The 17864-nt window shown below is 44.9% G+C and overlaps 1 protein-coding gene and 1 long non-coding RNA gene across 6 annotated transcripts in view; both read left to right on the top strand.

Moving 5' to 3' along the window:
* Positions 1-17864, top strand: part of LOC129560718 (tyrosine-protein phosphatase non-receptor type substrate 1-like) — a 123881-nt gene that overhangs the window by 20059 nt on the left and 85958 nt on the right. The window lies entirely within an intron of this gene.
* On the top strand, positions 8938-17056 carry LOC148775405 (uncharacterized). The gene is made up of 3 exons (XR_016039152.1): positions 8938-9890; positions 13910-14018; positions 14614-17056. It is a non-coding gene; the product is annotated as an uncharacterized LOC148775405 (long non-coding RNA).

Here is a 17864-nt window from a genome sequence, read left to right as displayed (position 1 = left end):
CTTCTCCTCATAACTCAGTGATCTAAGAGGTCATGTTCAGTTCAGTTCAGTCACTCACTCGTATCCAACTCATGCGACCCCATGAACTGCAGCATGCCAGGCCTCCCTGTCCATCACCAACTCCCAGAGTCCACCCAAACCATGTCCATTGAGTCGGTGATGCCATCCAACCATCTCATCCTCTGTCATCCCTTCTCCTCCTGCCCTCAAACTTTCCCAGCATCAGGGTCTTTTCAACTGAGTCAGCTCTTCGCATCAGGTGGCCAAAGTATTGGAGTTTCAGCTTCAACATCAGTCATTCCAATGAACACCCAGGACTGATCTCCTTTAGGATGGACTGGTTGGATCTCCTTGCAGTCCAAAGGACTCTCAAGAGTCTTCTCCAACACCTCAGTTCAAAGCATCAATTCTTCAACGTTCAGCTTTCTTTATAGTTCAACTCTCACATCCATACATGACTACTGGAAAAACCATAGCCTTGACTAGACAGACCTTTGTTGGCCAAGAAATGTCTCTGCTTTTAAATATGCTGTCTGCTACTGCTAAGTCACTTCAGTCGTGTCCGACTCTGTGCGACCCCATAGACGGCAGCCCATCAGGCTCCCCTGTCCCTGGGATTCTCCAGGCAAGAATACTGGAGTGGGTTGCCATTTCCTTCTCCAAAATATGCTGTCTAGGTTGGTCATAACTTTCCTTCCAAGGAGCAAGCGTCTTTTAATTTCATGGCTGCAATCACCATCCGCAGTGCTTTTGGAGCCCACAAAAATAAGAGGTCATGTGGTCCCACCTAATGCAAAGGACAGATGTGCAGCACTCCCTGAGGACACACAGTGAACACCCAGAAATACTGGGTCGATCATGACACTTCCAGAGAGGGCTCAAGTACTCAGTCCCAGTCTCTGTCACATCACTGACCTCTGTGCCTCGGTTCCTCTCTTGTATTAGTGTCTTAGGTTACAGGCTCATTGTGCAAGCTACATGCAACGTACATGCAGTGTGCTGAGTTTAAGGCCCATTCATGGTGCAGTCAGACAAGGAAAGCTGTTGTTGATTGTTGATAAACATTTGAGAAAACCTGCAGGATCACATGAGGATGAGTAAATAACTGCTTTGTGTTTTCCTCCAGGAGCGGCAGGTGACGGGGAGCTGCAGGTGATTCAACCTGAGAGGTCAGTGTCTGTTGCAGCAGGAGAGATGGCCACTCTGCACTGCACCGTGACCTCCCTGAGCCCCGTGGGGCCTGTCAAGTGGTTCAGGGGAACTGGGCCAGGCCGGGAGTTCATCTACAGTCAAAAAGAAGCCCCCTTCCCCAGAGTTATAAATGTTTCAGACAACACAAAGAGAAACAACATGGACTTTTCCATCCGCATCAGTAACATCACCCTGGCAGACACTGGTGTCTACTACTGTGTGAAGTTCCAGAGAGGAGAACATGGCGACGTGGAGTTTAAGTCTGGACCAGGCACTCATCTCACTGTGAGTGGTGAGTATGGCCTGTGTCTCCTTTGTCCCCTGGTCTCTGACAAGTCAACAAGAATGCCCTTCACTCTTTGAGCGAAAGGAATCCGGTACAACAGTGATCTGGACGTGATCTGATTTTACTCCCTTCTACAAGTCAGAGTATTTGAGGCCATGATGGCTGTGCTGTTTGCTCAAGGCCCCACAGCTGGTAAACACGGGAAAAGTCTGGATCCCCCGTCAACTTCGTCCCACAGTCCTTGTCTTTTCCATCACGTTCAGTCCTTTGATTCCAGGGATAAGGGAAATGAAAGTCTGAGTGACTTGCTCCTTGACAGGCCAGGCCTCACTTCTTACCTCTGGAGAGTGCACCCTCAGTGTGGCTGAGTCTTCTCTTTATTCAGCACTTATTGAGCACCTACTGTGTGCCAGGCCCTGCCCTGGATGCTGTGGAAGCAGCAGTGAAGAAAGCAGACAAGGGCTCCTCTCCCATGAAGCTTTATGCCCTCTTCCCTTCTGAAGAGGAGAAGTCCATCCAGGGCAGGGAGGGGAGATGTGTTATTCTTTATTTCCTATTCAGAATTTCCTAAACTGGGAAGAAATTCCAAGAGTTGCAGTTTCTGTTTTTATTCTGTTGGCCCTGCTTGGAGACAATGCCAAGAGGCTTGGATGTTTCCTTCTGTCATTCAGGGACTGACTCCCACAGTCACTAAGGCTCCCAGCAGAGTTGGTTCATCTCAGAATGTCCCTCCTCAGGGAAGCAGTTCTCCATGTGGGTGACTTAGGAGCAGTGCCATTGAGGCAGCAAAGGTGCTCATTTAGATTTTTCTGACAAAGGCCCTGAATCCTTGACTCTCAGCACAGGTTGGGCCTTAGGCATCATCCTCCCAACCTCCCATGTACAGATGGGGCCCTGAGGCCAAGAGGTGACAAGGGCCCAGACCACAGTCATATAGTCAGTGAAAGGATCCATCAAGAACCCAATCTGATTCAAGGCCAATCTCCTTCCTGCACCAGTATTGGAACTTGTTTCATGGAAGAGCCTAGCACATGGAAGTTGCAGAATACAAATACAAATGCCAGGGTATCAATTAATTTTTTGGGGGGGAGGCTGGAGTTCCAATATGTTTCTAATGAGCAGCCATGTTTAAAAACAACTGGACTATCTGAGGATCTTTTACTTTTAGCTAGTCTGTTTCACTTTTTCTATTTCATAGTCAGTGCTCCCATTTCATCTAGTTTATGTTTTCCAGTTTCTCCATCTCTTCTTTTTGTTGATGTTCATTTCTCAAACCTTTATCAAGTGTAGCAGAAAAACTTTTGCATACATATATATAAATTATGTATAACATATATATTTTAGAAAACTTATGAATTTCTGCCTAACTAAAAAATTTATGATATTTTGATTCTACTTGCTTGACTTAGTATTAATAGAATGCTAGATATCTAGCTTAAAAACATAGATATGCAATAAGCAACAAAAGTTCTCTATATAGAACAGGGAACTATAGTCAATATCTTGTAATAACTTATAATGGAAAATAATTTCAAAAATAACATATGTATATATGTATAACTGAATCACATATACACAAAATAATTCTACTTTTTGAGATCTAGTAATGTTTATCTTTTTGCCAGTTTTTTTAAATGTCCTATGGACATCTAGCAACAACGTATGAAATACAAAATCTTAAATATATTGTGTAGGATATGATTAATATAAATTAATTAAATATAAGTCAATTATATTTCAATTATTAATAACATCAAGATATTCCTATTCTTATTTTTTCTGCATTTGATAAAATATTCTCAGATAAATGTTAATATGTCTCACTATGTTTATATATTTTTTTCTTTTCCATTAAAAAAAAAAAGGAAATCAATCTGACTCCAGGCAAGGCTCCTTCCTTCACTGGCATTGGAACTAGTTTTCTGGAAGGGCCTGGCACATAGAAGTTGCAGAATAAAAACTCCTTGGGCTTCCCTCAGAGCTCAGTCAATAAAGAATCTGCCTACAATGCAGGAGACCCGGATTCAATTCCTGGGTCGGGAAGACCCTGGAGAAGGAAATGGAAACACACTCTAGCATTCTTGCCTGGAGAAACCATGGACAGATAAGTCCAGCAGGCTATAGTCCATCGAGTTGCAAGAGTCGGACACAACTTAGTGACTAAACCACCACCACCCAAAACCTCCTTGAATTAACCATGGAACAGCTCTTTTCATTGCTTTCCCAAAGGTTCAGAAGGCCCCTCACATTCAGACCCTGAGCCTGAGGTGACTAGAAAAGTCTCCCTACTTTCACCCACATGATCCCAAATCCCTCATTCCATATCAGCACCTAGAGCTGCCCTGTTTTTCAACAACTACTTAACACTCAGCATATGGAGACAGCCTCATTTATCTCACAGTCTCCTGTTGATGGAGACTAAGTTGTTCCTAACCTAGGGCTACTGAAACAGTGCTACGGTGGACAAGCTTTCCAAGTGTCACTCTGCTCAGAGGGGAAATACCCACTGGCAGTGGCTTTGCTAGTTCAGACAGTATGTGGATTTTAATTTGTGTGATGATATTGCCTAATTTCCCTCCTAGTCTTGGTAGCAAATAATCTCCCCAAACGTCTAGACATCAGCAGGGAAGGTGTTTTTTCCTGATTTTGCAGATATTACTAAACTTCCCAGATGGTGGGTCCCCTGCTCAGTCTCAACACAGCTAGTAAGTGGCTCCACCATCTCTCAGATCTGCTGTCTCCCAGGGCTGTCTTCCCCAGGCCGCCTGCCCAGATGATTCCCTGGTTGAGAAAGGAGGTAGGGGAGGGGAGTCGCAGCCTGTCAGATGGTGAATCCTCCTTAGGCATTTACTCATTATAAACAGTGTTCAGAAGGAAAGGTTGTCTGTTTTCCATTTTTACAGATGAGGACCCTGAGGCTCAGAGAGGAAATCAGATTTGTGAACAGGTAGGGGAGCCAAGATCGAATCCCAGGCACTCACAGTCACACAGCCCTGTTCTCTGCACACCCCACTGTACTTATCAAAGAGGACAGGCCTCCAGCCCTGTCCTCTTAAAATCTTATTTCATTCTTTTCTTTAGAGATAAACATTTTAAAAGGCCCTGTGAGGGAGGCAAGTCCAGTTTTACAACCCAGATGAGACAGATCATTCAGTGTCACACGATGTGCTGAAAAGTTCCACAGTGACAGGGATCAACACTCTAAAAGCACCAGGAGATTTTCTCCCCACTGTTGTGATGTTGTCCCTTCACCAGGCCTACCGTGGAGCAGGTCTGAGAAGGTGCTGTGGACAGAGTCCAGAGGGGCCACTGAGATCCCAGCAGCACCGGGCACGCCCATTCCTGGTTCAGTGCAGGAGAATGAGGAGGGGGAGGTGTTCCCTAGAGGGTAATGAGGGCCCATGTGAGCAAGAGTTCCTAGTTCTAGACTCAGGTGTCAGGAGCCCATGTCTTCCCTTGTTGTTCCAGGGTCCCCAGGACTGGGCCCTCAGAGGCTACTGCTCCCTGTAGTTGTTGGAGTCAAGAATCTGAGACAAAAGAGGGGGTGGTAGTTGGTGTGGAGGTTCCTGAAGGTGGTGGGCACTTGCTTTGCTGATGGACATGAAAGCTTAGACTTGACAGGACATACCAGGACACAGTCAGGGGGTGAGAAGAGACAGTCCCTTCATTTCTCTCAGCCTGAGTTTTCTCATCTGTAGAATGGTGGTCATCACGTCTTTCAGGAGAATTAGAAGCATTTGAGGAGCTTTGTCCAAATCACCAGCACAGAGTAGGGACTCCGAACGAAAGGTTTTATTTCAAGGCTGAGATCCAGTTCCCTGTACTGGGCCCCCTCCTTCCTCACCTGTAGAAAGAGGGTGATCACACAACCTTTTCAGGGTGTCCTGAGGGCAGAATGACCTGGTGAAAGAAGAGCCCCTCAGGGAGCGATGGTGCTGGCCTCCCAGGCTGTGGGGTCCTGGGCATGTCTCAGTTCCCTCTTATAGTCGATTTCCCCATCTACGAAATGATGGTGATCACACAACTTTCAGGGGTCTGTGATTGACTGAAGAGGGCCTAGGAAGCTCTGGATTCGGAGCGGGGTGGGGGGTTAGGATGTTCCTGAGCTCAGAGCAGTGTCTGAGAGCCTGGGCCAAACCCCTGCCTGGGAACTCATCCCAACTCCGCCCTGTCCCAGTATTGGGACCTCTGCCGAATCTCTCCCCACTCTGGGCCTAAGTGTCCTCATCCCTCAGTGTCAGCCCCGTCCTTACAGAGCAGCTGAAAGGACTGAATGAGGGACACATATCAAGAGCTTAGAGCAGAGCCTGGCATGTGATACATGCTCCACTAACATGAGCCCTGATGTGTTGGAGCCAGAAGACCTCAGACAGGGTCACTTTCCCTCCAGGACTGAGTACAACTGAGTTACTTGGAACTGGGTGCCTTTCAACCTCAGCTGCTCATTGGAATCACCTGGGAGATGGTGACAAGATCCCAGGACCCTGGTTGTACCCTAGAAATTCTGATTTAAGTGCACAGACATGGCCTGGGCAGCTGAATGTCTTAACTCCTGCGGAGAATGCTGGTGCCCAGCTAGGGCAGAGGAGCCTGAGTTGTGTGTTCTCTGAGGTCACCGAGAGGGAAGGCTGTGATTTTTCCCTGCTAGAGATCAGTCCCCTGTTATGCCTGGGTTATAAGAACAGCTCTCCCAGGTGTGAGCACTTAAGAATAACCTGTGATGGTGACAGATCTTAGGAGGCCCAAGAAACTCAGCCTGAGTGGGTTGGAGACCTCCACCCCAACAGAACTCACCTGGGTTGAGAGGGCCTTCCTACTCACTCAGACCATCCTGTTCAGACCAGAGCTTCATCACTGGGGAAACCTTCCCATCTTTAAACACCTGTGTGCCTAAACAGGCAATGGAATTCCTGCAAACACTCCCTTGTCAGCCTGGAGCCCTCTGGCCTCAACAACCACAGTGACACTGATGAAATCTGTCCTCTCTCCTTTGAGAATGCTTCCAGCTTCTATAAAGAGCTAATCTGCATGAAAATGCCTGTGGTCTCTTGTGTGTTTTTGAAAGTTAATTCCCCAAATTTATTTCTGATGGGATTATTTTTATAATTGGGGACAGATTCATAATTTGGTGTTTCTACTACTTTTTTTTAATGTCAATTTTTGCATGGCAGCTGTTTGGAGCAGAATATGACTCTCCTTGGTGCTTCAATTGTGCTTTTGTTTTGGCTTCTTACTGCCTAAAAAATAAATATGTCGTTTCAGAACTAGAATGACGAGATCTTATGATAACAAGGGCATCTCTGGTGGCTTAGATGGTAAAGAATGTGCCTGCAATGCCGGAGACCTGGGTTGAATCCCTGGGTCAGGAAGATTTCCTGAAGAAGGAAATGGCAATCCACGCCAGTATTCTTGCCTGGAGAATCTCATAGACAGAGGAGCCTGGAGCGCTACAGTCCATGGGGTCGCAGAGTCAGACACAACTGAGCGACTAACACTTTCACTTTTCTTTTATGAGAAGATCATGGATGTTATTGATTAAGCACCTACTACATGCCAAGCTCTGTGTTTTATATACATCCTCATCTTACCAGTGGTGCTTGTATCCACTTTGTCCAGAAACAGTGAGGCTCAAGGGTAAAGAACTGCAACACTAAAATCAATCAGTCCTGTGTGCAGTGAGGTGAACGCTGACCTTAATTGCCACGTGTCCTTGCACACCTTCACTCTCCCTGAATCTTGTCCTATATATGGGGCCACACTCAGGCCTTCCTCTCAGAGCTGTGGGGGGGATTAGAGAGCTGAGGGTGATCAAGATATCAGGCCATCTTTAGGCTCTGCGGAAACTCCGGACAAGTAGTAACTGATCACAGTACCTCGTCCCTTTAGGGATGTCCAGGATGCTGGAGTTTATATAATTTGACATATTAAGGCAGCTAATATGAGGAACGTATAGCTATGCTCTGCTGCTGCTAAGTCGCTTCAGTCGTGTCCAACTCTGTGAGACACCACAGATGGCAGCCCACCAGGCTCCCCTATCCCTGGGATTGTCCAGGCAAGAGTGCTGGAGTGGGGTGCCATTGCCTTCTCCGACGTATAGCTATATATATCCTCAAATGTTTGATGAGTTTTAGAAAGCAAGTTAAATATTTGGAAATGCAAATATCTGTAATGTTTGCTGTCTACAGACTTACAGAAGGTATTGAGTAATAATGAACAATTGAGAGACACCCTACAGGACTCCTCGACAGGGACCCTCACATTTGACTTGTGAATCTGGGTTTCTTGTAGGCCTGTGTCTGTGTCTCTATGGATTTAATAACAGTTAAGAAGCTAAGCACCTGTGGTTTCTCAGCACTCAGTGATCTTTCTTTTCAACCCAAAACTAACCCAAGAGAAAAATCCAACTCAGAAAGATACCCATTTGCACCCTTCCTTTGAAATTCTGGGATTGATACATTAGTCCTGCTGGCATTTTTGTGGGAAAAATAACTACCTGAAAGACAGTTCTGAATATAAATAGAGTCCAGGTTAAAGAGAGATAAGTATTTGTTTAGTTTTGTGAAGCATCTTGTTTTACTCCCAGCAAAAACACTTACAGCACCTGATTTAACTCTCACTGAAGCCTGGGCAGGATAATGCCAGCTGCCTTCTTTCATAGTTGAGGAGCTAGAAGGTGCCACCACCACGCCTCTCATCCGCTGGCCACCCTGCTTCAGCTTCTGTGTGGTCCTGCTGTGCTCCTGCTTCCCCGCATTTCCTTCTGTAAATGCATTTTCTGAAGTTAGTTGAGTTTTCCAGGCGAGCCCCATTAAGAATAGTTAATAAAATAATGAGCCCCAAAACTACTTTTGTTCCTATGCCCAGATTGATGGGAAATCACCTGGCAGAGGAAAGAAGGTGAACTCTGAACTCAGGTCTGGAATTCCAGTCAGCCCTGCCCCTGATTCAAAGTCACCCTTGGGAACCTGTATGTCTCCCCTTAAGATGACAATGGTAGCACTGCCCTCCCAGGACTATTTGAAGAATTTAAAAATAATATATTTGCAATTTCTTAACATTGTCACAAGTTTTTTGTTAGTGATGATAATCACAATCATGTCCATTGTTTATAAATGTTCCTTTTGTAGTCAAGCCCTCCCCGCCCATGGTATTTGGCCCTACAGTGAGGGCTACACCTGAGCCCACAGTGAGCCTCACCTGCAAATCTCATGGCTTTTTCCCCAGAAACATCTCCCTTATATGGTTCAAAAATGGCAATGTGCTCTCAGCCTCCAAGACCAGTGTGGATCCACAGGGAGACAGCGTTTCCTACAGCGTCTCCAGCACAACCAACATGCTGCTGGCCCCAGGAGATGTTCACTCCCAGGTCATCTGCGAGGTGGCCCACGTCACTCTGCAGGGGGGCCCTCCTCTTCTTGGGAATGCCAACTTGTCCGAGACTATCCAAGGTAGATGCCCCTCATGTCAGCTCAAGCCCACACCTGCCCCCAAGGCCCCAGGTAGCTCCTCCTGCCTGCTTTTTGCCCCAGGCCTTGAATTGCCTGGAATCTACTTCCTGATATTCCTGACAACACCAGGCTTCTAGTTGAGCTATTCACTCACTACTATGGACACCTGTGCCAAACACAATGCTAAGTAGTTTTCTTTACTTTATCATTGGCTTCTCCAATTAGTAAGCACCTACTATAAGCCATCAAGAAGGAAATGGCAACCCACTCCAGTGTTCTTGCCTGAAGCGTCCCATAGACAGAAGTCTCTTGGACTGCAGTCCATGGGGTCGCAAGGAGTCGGACACGACTGAGTGACTAGGCAACACGGGCTCTTATGTGTCTAGGGATTTCATTTATTTTGCTGCAGTTATTATGTTCCTACTGTATGATAGGAACTGATCTTGCTGATTGCAAGCATTATAACCCTAGTAGGAGCTATCAGTTTTTGAGCTCCTACTGTGTGAATGCACTGTGCTTAGTGATTTCATTCCTATGCAGAGAGACCCTTTGAGCACTTGCTGCCCACCTGGCTCTGACCTGGGTGCGGTGACCTGTCCCAAATTGTCAGAGCTTCTTCCCTGTGCTCTTTCAGTTTTACCCACCTTGGAGCTTACACAACACCCCATGGGGAACCAGGTGAATGTCATTACCTGCCAGGTGAACAAGTTCTACCCCAGAGACTTGGCAGCTGACCTGGTTGGAGAATAGAATCATATTCTGAACAGAAGTGACCTTGACCCTCATAGAAAACAACAATGGAAACTTTAACTGGATGAGCTGGCTCCTGGTGAACTCCTCTGCCCACAGCGAGGCTGTGGTGCTCACCTGCCAGGTGGAGCATGACGGGCAGCCAGCGGCCACCAAAAATCATACCCTGGAGGCCTCTGCTCATCACAAGGACCAGGGCACCCACAAACTCCCTGGTAAGGACTCCACTCCAACTGACCCAATTATTTGCTTTTATATAATGAAGGGAGTACTTCATACTTTTTACCAAACAATCTAGAAGTCAGTAGATATAAACTAGAACTTTAAAGTGAATTCCCTCCTGACCACTGGTAAGAGTATGATATATTCTTTATAGATCCTTTGACATGAACATCCATGACATTAAGAAAGAGAGGAAGGAGGAATATCGTCCTGTTCAGTGTTCTGCCTCTTTCTTCAAATAACTGTTTCTGTGTTCACCATTCCATGTCTGCCCACTTGCCACCTCCTTACTCTTTCTAACCTCTGCCTGGTCTCTCTTCAGCCTAGACTTTTCCATCCATAGCAGGAACATCACACCAGTAAATGTCTGTGCTTACTACTCTGTGAAATTCTGGAAGGGGAGCCCTGAGGACATGAAGTTAGAGTTGCACCAGGCACCCAGGTGACCATGAGTGGTCACCGCATGGGCTCCTTTGTCCTTTGATTTGTGACAGTGGACCAGAAATGATCACAATCACTCACTGCACTAAATGCAACTGTCATTTCATCTCCTTTTCTGCTTCAGCCACCCAGAGGGCTTTGAGTTTACAGAAGGGACTCAGTGAGCAGTGGAGATGGGGGTGGGTCTTGTGTTGTTGAAGATTTATTGCCTTTAGTCCAGGTCATTGGGCTAAAGTAATCAAGGTGACGGAGAAGGCAATGGCAAGCCACTCCAGTACTCTGGAGCCTGGTGGGCTGCAGTCCGTGGGGTCGCTAAGGGTCGGACACGACTGAGCGACTTCACTTTCACTTTTCACTTTCACACATTGGAGAAGGAAATGGCAACCCACTCCAGTGTTCTTGCCTGGAGAATCCCAGGGACGGGGGAGCCTGGTGGGCTTCCATCTATGGGGTCGCACAGAGTCGGACACGACTGAAGTGACTTAGCAGCAGCAGCAGCAGCAGCAATCAAGGTGAATGAGTTCCTGAGGACAGGAATCCCAAGCCTGCACAAGAGATACATGCTAATTACAGACTTGTTCTCCCACAGCTTGGACTTGTTCCAATGACAGTACCCCCCTTTATATAAATAAAACATCTTGTAGACTATCATGTAACATCAAGAGAGGGTCAAGTCAGGTTTCAAGGAATCTCTCCAGGAGACCTTTCAAAGGCCCACATTTCTTCCAACATGCCCTATGGTATTGTCATTTAATGGGTCAATGCTCAGTCACTGAGTGTCCATGTCCCTGCGTGCTGGAAGAATTAAGAGAGGAAAGGGAGAACAAACAACTTCCTTTAAACAAGTGATATAGAGAAGTTGCATAATTGTGTCCACAACTTACATGTGTCAATGGTGTCTGCAATTGTGTGGTCTTTTCGTTAGGGACATTATTTTCTATAAAACTAATACCAGTGCACACTTAATATAATCGATACTAATTCCCAATATCATTTAAAGTGGAATATAAATTCAAATTTTTCAAAATATCTTTTATAATTATTTTTCGTTCACCAAAATTGTTTTTAATTCATCTGTAAGTTTTTGACAAAATTTTCCCGTGACACCATGTGGGTCATGAGAATCTTTTTTTTTTTTAATTTGAAACAAAATTTCAATTGTTTAAGACGATTCAGAACATTCATTTCATATTGTGTGAGCTGTGGTAGGCTGTGCTTTTTGAGTTATTTGTTCCATTGTCTCTGAGTTTTCAAATTGCTGTCTGTTCAGTTGTTCATAAAATTCTCTTATTATCCACAGATATCTACAGAGTCTGTACTAATGTCCTCTGTTTCCATTCCTGTTATTGGAAACGTGCCATTCCTCCTTTTTCGTTTGTCAATTGTACTAGAAGCATTTCATTTTAATGGTGTTTTGAAAGAACACACTCTTTGTTTCAGTTATTTTCTCTATTGTTTTTGTTTTAAGTTTCATTGATTTTTCTTTTCTGTTTTTGATTTCATTCATTTTTCTTATTTCTGTATTATTTCCTCTCTTCCTTTTGCTTTAGGTTATCTTGCTCCTCATTTTCTAATTTCTTGAAGCAGAAATTTAGATTATTGGTTTAGACTTTCTTTTTGTCTAGTGCCACCTCTGGGTATCTTTTTGTGCTAGGGGAGTTAGGAGTGTCTGACTGTTGACTGGCTGACTGCTGTGTTCTTCTTCCAGTCCTCAGGTCTCCGGCCTGTTCACCTCTTCTTCCACATAGATTTCTCCTATGCTTATCCTCTGTGTCATTTCTAGGGTTCAAGTTGTACTTAACAGAGAGTGTAGGAGAGAAGAGTTCATGCAATCTTGTCTACAGTGGCTTGGAAATGCTTTCAAATCTTCCATCTCCTGCTTGGACTCAACCAGGATTGGTACTTCTGGGCTCTCCCATCAAGGTTGCCAGTGTAGTAAGGCTGGAAGCGTTTTTTGGAACATTTAGATTGGCAGGCTGAAGAGAAGCGTAAAATGCCGATGTGACCCTTCCACCCAGACCCAAAGCCAACCCTGAGCATCTGAGGGCTCCAGCCATTGCACTCTGGGTCCAGGGGGTCTGGTGTGAGGATGCATATCATTGTTTGTTCTTATGGTACTGCGATGCCTTACAATATTTCTAGCCTCTCTTCTCTCAGTACAGCGTAATCTAACATTTAAAGGAGTTGTTGGTTAGTTGGTTTTCATAGAGGGAGAAAGGTTGTGAGTCCTCTCATTCTTTGGTTCTCTTTCGTCTTTCAGGAACATAAATCCTGAAATCCCTTCCACTACGTTTTTCCTTTTTCCCATTTTTCCTTCACCACTCCATAGCCAAACAGTACTTTTTCCTTCTTTTCACCCAGAAGCTGGGGCTTCCCAGGTATCTCAGTGGGTAAAGAATCTGCCTGCAATGTAGGAGTCATAGGTGTCACAGTTAGATTCCCAGGTCAGGAAGATCCCCTGGAGGAGGGCATGGCAACCCAATCCAGTATTCTTGCCTGGAAAATCTCATGGTCAGAGGAGGCTGGCAGGGGTCACATGTGTCCATGGGGGCACAAAGAGTCGGACATGACTGAAGCGACTGAGCATGCACGCGTGCACACGCAGAAGTTAGCATTTTAAATTGTGCCTGTCCATTTATTCACATCTCTCCTTGAATTAGGTTCCTATAGTCACTGTAAGTAGCTATTATGTTTAGTGATTTAATACAAGTATATTAATGCATACATATATATATACACAAATATGCTTAATATAGTTGTAGAGGTCAGACGTCTACAATGGTGGCTGGGCTGTGTTCCCACCAAAGGATCTAGAGGAGAATCCATTTCCTTGCCCTTACAGCTCCCAGAGGTGCCCACACTCCTTGGCAAAGGGCCCCACATCACACTGACCTCCACTTCTGACTTCGCACCCCCTTGTCTGACTCTCCTGCCTCCATCTTTTACTTCTAAGAATCTTTGTGATCACATGGGCTCCACTCAGAAAATACAAGATAATGTGCCATCTCAAGATCTTTAACTTGATCACTACTGATCACCTCTTTGACACATATGGTAATCTATGCACAGATTTGGGGGATTGTGTGCCAACCATATTAAATCAAGAATAGGTTGAAACCCCTTCCTGTGATCTATGCACTGTTCTACAAGACATTTTTTTAAAATATTTTCAAAGTTTAGGCAAATTTAATATTGGTGGTGTTATTTTCAAATATTTAGATTCCTGACCTTACCAGACTTGACTGTTTCTCCTGAAATTTTTCTAATGGCTGACTGAGGATGGGATTGCAGCCTAGTGAGAGACTGTGCACCAGGACTTGCTGAATTTCCTCTTGTCTCACAGTTATTTTCACTTCTGGAATGTTCTCTTCAAGTAATAGGACCCTTGCAGCCTGAGAAAAGGGAGTGTGAGATGAGGGATTCCTGTACTCTAATGTCTGCCTCAAGCTTGAGGCCAGGAGGCAGGTCAAAGCCGCAGAGTGTTGGTGGGCCCAGGTGGCCTCGGATGGAGGCCCTGGGAATGGTTCCTCTGTGATCCCTCTAATCAGTCCTCTTATCACCTGATTTCCAGGCCCAGAACAGTCTTCGCCTCTCCTGGTAGTTTTCCTCCTAGGCCCCAAGGTGCTGCTATTGGTTGGTGTCTCCATCATCTTAATCCACAAGAAGTTTTGAGCATAAATGTAAGTTGGGGTGGGATGGAGGGCAGGACAAGTTCTGTCCTAGAGCTTAGGGAGGCTACTCATAGACCACACAAGGTCAGGGCCCACGTGGAGTTAAGAGAAGGCAAAGTAGCTCCCTCAGGAGACCTTGCTTCCCTCTCAGCATTACGCAGATCTCAGGAGGTGTGTGAGGTCCCAGAGGAGATGGGCTGGATCAGGGGTTTTCAAAGGGTGTCCACAGAGTCTTAGGGTTCTGTAGAGGAAGTGCGCAGAGGGTGCTGAGTGAGGAACACCTGAGTAGGTGGTTCTCTTAGAGTCTGGGACTTCTTGGGGCAAAAGAAATCCACATTTCAGGGCAACGTTGAGAAGTTTGGATCAGCTGTTGTGAGGGGTGTCTTGCTCTGATCCTCTGTGTAACAGTAGAAGGCTTAGGAGTGGGCACGAGGGACACAGGACCTGGGAAGGAGGGAAGGAGGCTGAGTGGGCAAAGTCCTGTCTCAGGAGCTGCCCATCCTCTCAGGACAGGCATCCTAGGAGGGGAACACCTGGGTACATCGGAGGGATTCATGAAACGTTTCTTGAGTGATGAGCACATAACTATGACATTTTCCCACAGCTCCATCCTTCCCGCCTGCTTGGTGCCACCCTCTGTCTCTGCTGCCTCCTTCCCTCCCTGAAGGGCCCAGCCTTGGAGAAGGACCCAGCTAGAAGCTCCCACAACGTTGCTCCAAATGCCTCCCTTCCATGGAGGCCTGCCTGCTCACATGTTCCTGAAGCCCCCAGAGCTGTGTCTTCATACTTGGTCCTGAGCGGGGATCGTGGGAAGTAGTCGTGGGGACTGCCTCATGACATATCCCAGGAATGTGAGAAATAAGTCAGATCAACACAGATCAGGTTCTCTCTCATCTGTAACCCTGGACTTGGCTCGCACTAATGTCCTCTGCAGAGAAGTTATTCTGTCTTCTGTTCACTGGAGACCTCACCCTTTGAGTATAAATGATGCCCTATCTTGGTTTTAAGAAAAATTATTCTCCTCCCTCATTGTCTCAATAGCCTATTTTTCAAACCCAAGGAGTAGTGTTCCCTCCTCTCTCTGTGATGGGAAGAGTAGTCCTTCTATCATTTTGCATCCTTCCCAACCCTGTTGCTCACGGTAAATACACTATGTCCAGAAGCCTGGAGTCATCCTTGATTTCTCTTTCTTTTATATAACACATTCAGTTCTGTCTTTAAAATGGTTATGTCTAGTCGTGTGATAGTAAATCTTTAACAACTGACTGTTAAAAAAGAAAAAATAAGCCTAATTGGTACTACATGTCAAATTCTTGATGTAAAATGCTTTCAGTGTGGTCAATTGCAAGTTCACAACTATTTAACAACTTTAAAAATTTCTGAAAATATAAATGTTGTCTCTCTTGAGCCAGTCCAAGCTTCTCACAGCTCACCACTGAACTCTTTCCATCATCTGCACACTCTCACTCCCATTACCACTCCCTGGTCCCAGACACCATCATCCCTTCCTGCACCACTGCTGTGGTCTCTAACTGGCTTTCCAGTTTCAGGCACAGTGATTCTCGGAATGTCAGTCAAATCCTATCTCTCCTCACCTCCTTCCTCCAGCATGTCTGCTTGGCTCACTCTTTTCCTTCCTTGCAGTCTCTGCTCAAATGTCACTTTACCAAGGCACCTTCCATATACCACACTGTATAAAGTATCGATTCCACTCTCACCATGGCATTCCATGAGCTCTTAACCTGGTTAGTTTGTTTCCTGAGCACTTATCACCTTCCGACATATGAAAGATAGGCAACTCTCACTTGGAATGGTAGAGAAGGACTATAAAAATTACTGTGTAAATGGAATCATAGAATCTGATCTCAGTAATGCTGGAATGAATAATGATTGTGTTGTGACTTTTAAAATTTGTTTTTAAAGCATTAGAAACTCTCTGTCAGCTACTAACAGTACATAGTTTGACAAAGTAGAAACATTGAGTATTAAATCAATTAATTTCTTTATAAAAACGTATCTAAAGTCTTGCCTGGAGAATCCCAGGGACAGGGGAGCCTGGTGGGCTTCTGTCTCTGGGGTCACACAGAGTCAGACACGACTAAAGTGACTTAGCAGCAGCAGCAGCAAAGTGTTTGAACAGTGCCTGCTTTCTTCTTCTTGTATAATTTACAATATAAGAGCATCTTTTTCACAACTTGGTGAATTATGCTCCCTGGTAAGTTTGGATCAATTTCCGACATTTTATGCTTGTACTATCAAAATTGTGAAATCTTTACAAAACTTCCTTTAACTTGAAATATTTGCTGCTGTCACATCCTCTGGGTCATTTTCACCCTTTTCCCACCACCAGTTTCCTCATTTCTGTGGTAAGCTGACCTTCACTAAGTTCTGACTGCATCGGGAATCTTTCTTACAGTATTGTTACTACTCCCATGGTCAGCTATTTTTTCTGTAATCCGTCTGCATTCAATTTGAATATAACTTCTGGCATCATCACTTTTTGTCTCTCCATTGCATTTTTATCTGTTGCCAATTCCCTTTTACAATTATTCACTTTGTAAATGACGTGTGAGTTCATCACTGGGAGAAAGGAGACAAACAACTACTTATTTTTCTGTCTGTGACAAAACAGAGTAACAGAGTCACAGTGACCAATCCTACAGACTTTTGAAGAATTAACAGGATTGATTATTGAACATGATGAGCATCTGTTGGTACATAGTGATTTGTGGACTGACGTAGAGTTAGCAGCAAAGTTGTACTTCATGCAATTGTTCACAGTAAATTTCCTGTGATAACTGAAATCTGAACCATGTGTTGAGGGTTGATGTTATTCAACTAAACTGAAACTAATGCACCATGCAACATGAACTCTGATGTATGTGTTGTCTCTTCCTCAAACAAGATGTCAGTTTTATGAGAACAGACTGAATCCTCAGTTGCCAGAACATTGACTGCCACATACCAGGCCATTAATGTTTAATAAGTGAATGAATTAGTTTTTACTAAATGTTGGATTTCAAAATAAAAATTACCTAATTCAGTCACCTGGCTCTTGTGTTCTAAAGTCCTTTCATTAAAGGCTAAACTCTCCTCTTTGTGTTTAGAAGTCCTATCAAAAATTCAGTATCCTTCAGAATATAAGGATTGGCCACCTCATGCGAAGAGTTGACTCACTGGAAAAGAGTCTGATGCTGGGAGGGATTGGGGACAGGAGGAGAAGGGGACGACAGAGAATGAGATGGCTGGATGGCATCACCAACTCGATGAACATGAGTTTGAGTGAACTCCGGAAGTTGGTGATGGACAGGGAGACCTGGCGTGCTGTGATTCATGGGGTCGCAAAGAGCCGGACATGACTGAGCAACTGAATTGAAAAGCTAAAAGAAAACAAAACCAAAATGCAAAAACTGACGTTTATTAGAGCTTGTCAAAGGGGCTCAGGAAACAACAAAAGAGGCCACAATGGACAAAACTGGAACAATTTGAGCAACAAATATGTTAAGTATTAGATGTAATGCCTTTGTCACCTCAAAATTCATCTTTAAAATGTTAATGCCCAATGTACCATGCTTCCAGTTGGTGCATTTGGAGCACAACTAGTTCACAAGGGATCCTCTCTCATGAATGGAATTAGTACCTTCCAAAAGAGACCCACAAGGTCTTCCTAGTTCCTTCTGTCATGTGAGGATACAATGAGAAATCTCCAATCCAAAAGAGGGCTTTTGGATCAATCCAAAATCATGCCACTACTATGATAGTGGAATTTGAGCCTCCAGAACTGTGAGCAATAAATTTCTGTTTTCTGTCACTCACTCCGTGATATTTTGTTATAGTAGCCAAAATAAGCTAGGA

The sequence above is a fragment of the Moschus berezovskii genome, chromosome 15, assembly GCF_049115385.1.
Source record: "Moschus berezovskii isolate FMDL1 chromosome 15, NW_MosBer_1.0, whole genome shotgun sequence".
NCBI lineage: Eukaryota > Metazoa > Chordata > Mammalia > Artiodactyla > Moschidae > Moschus > Moschus berezovskii.
This window is presented reverse-complemented; position numbering and strand designations above follow the sequence as displayed.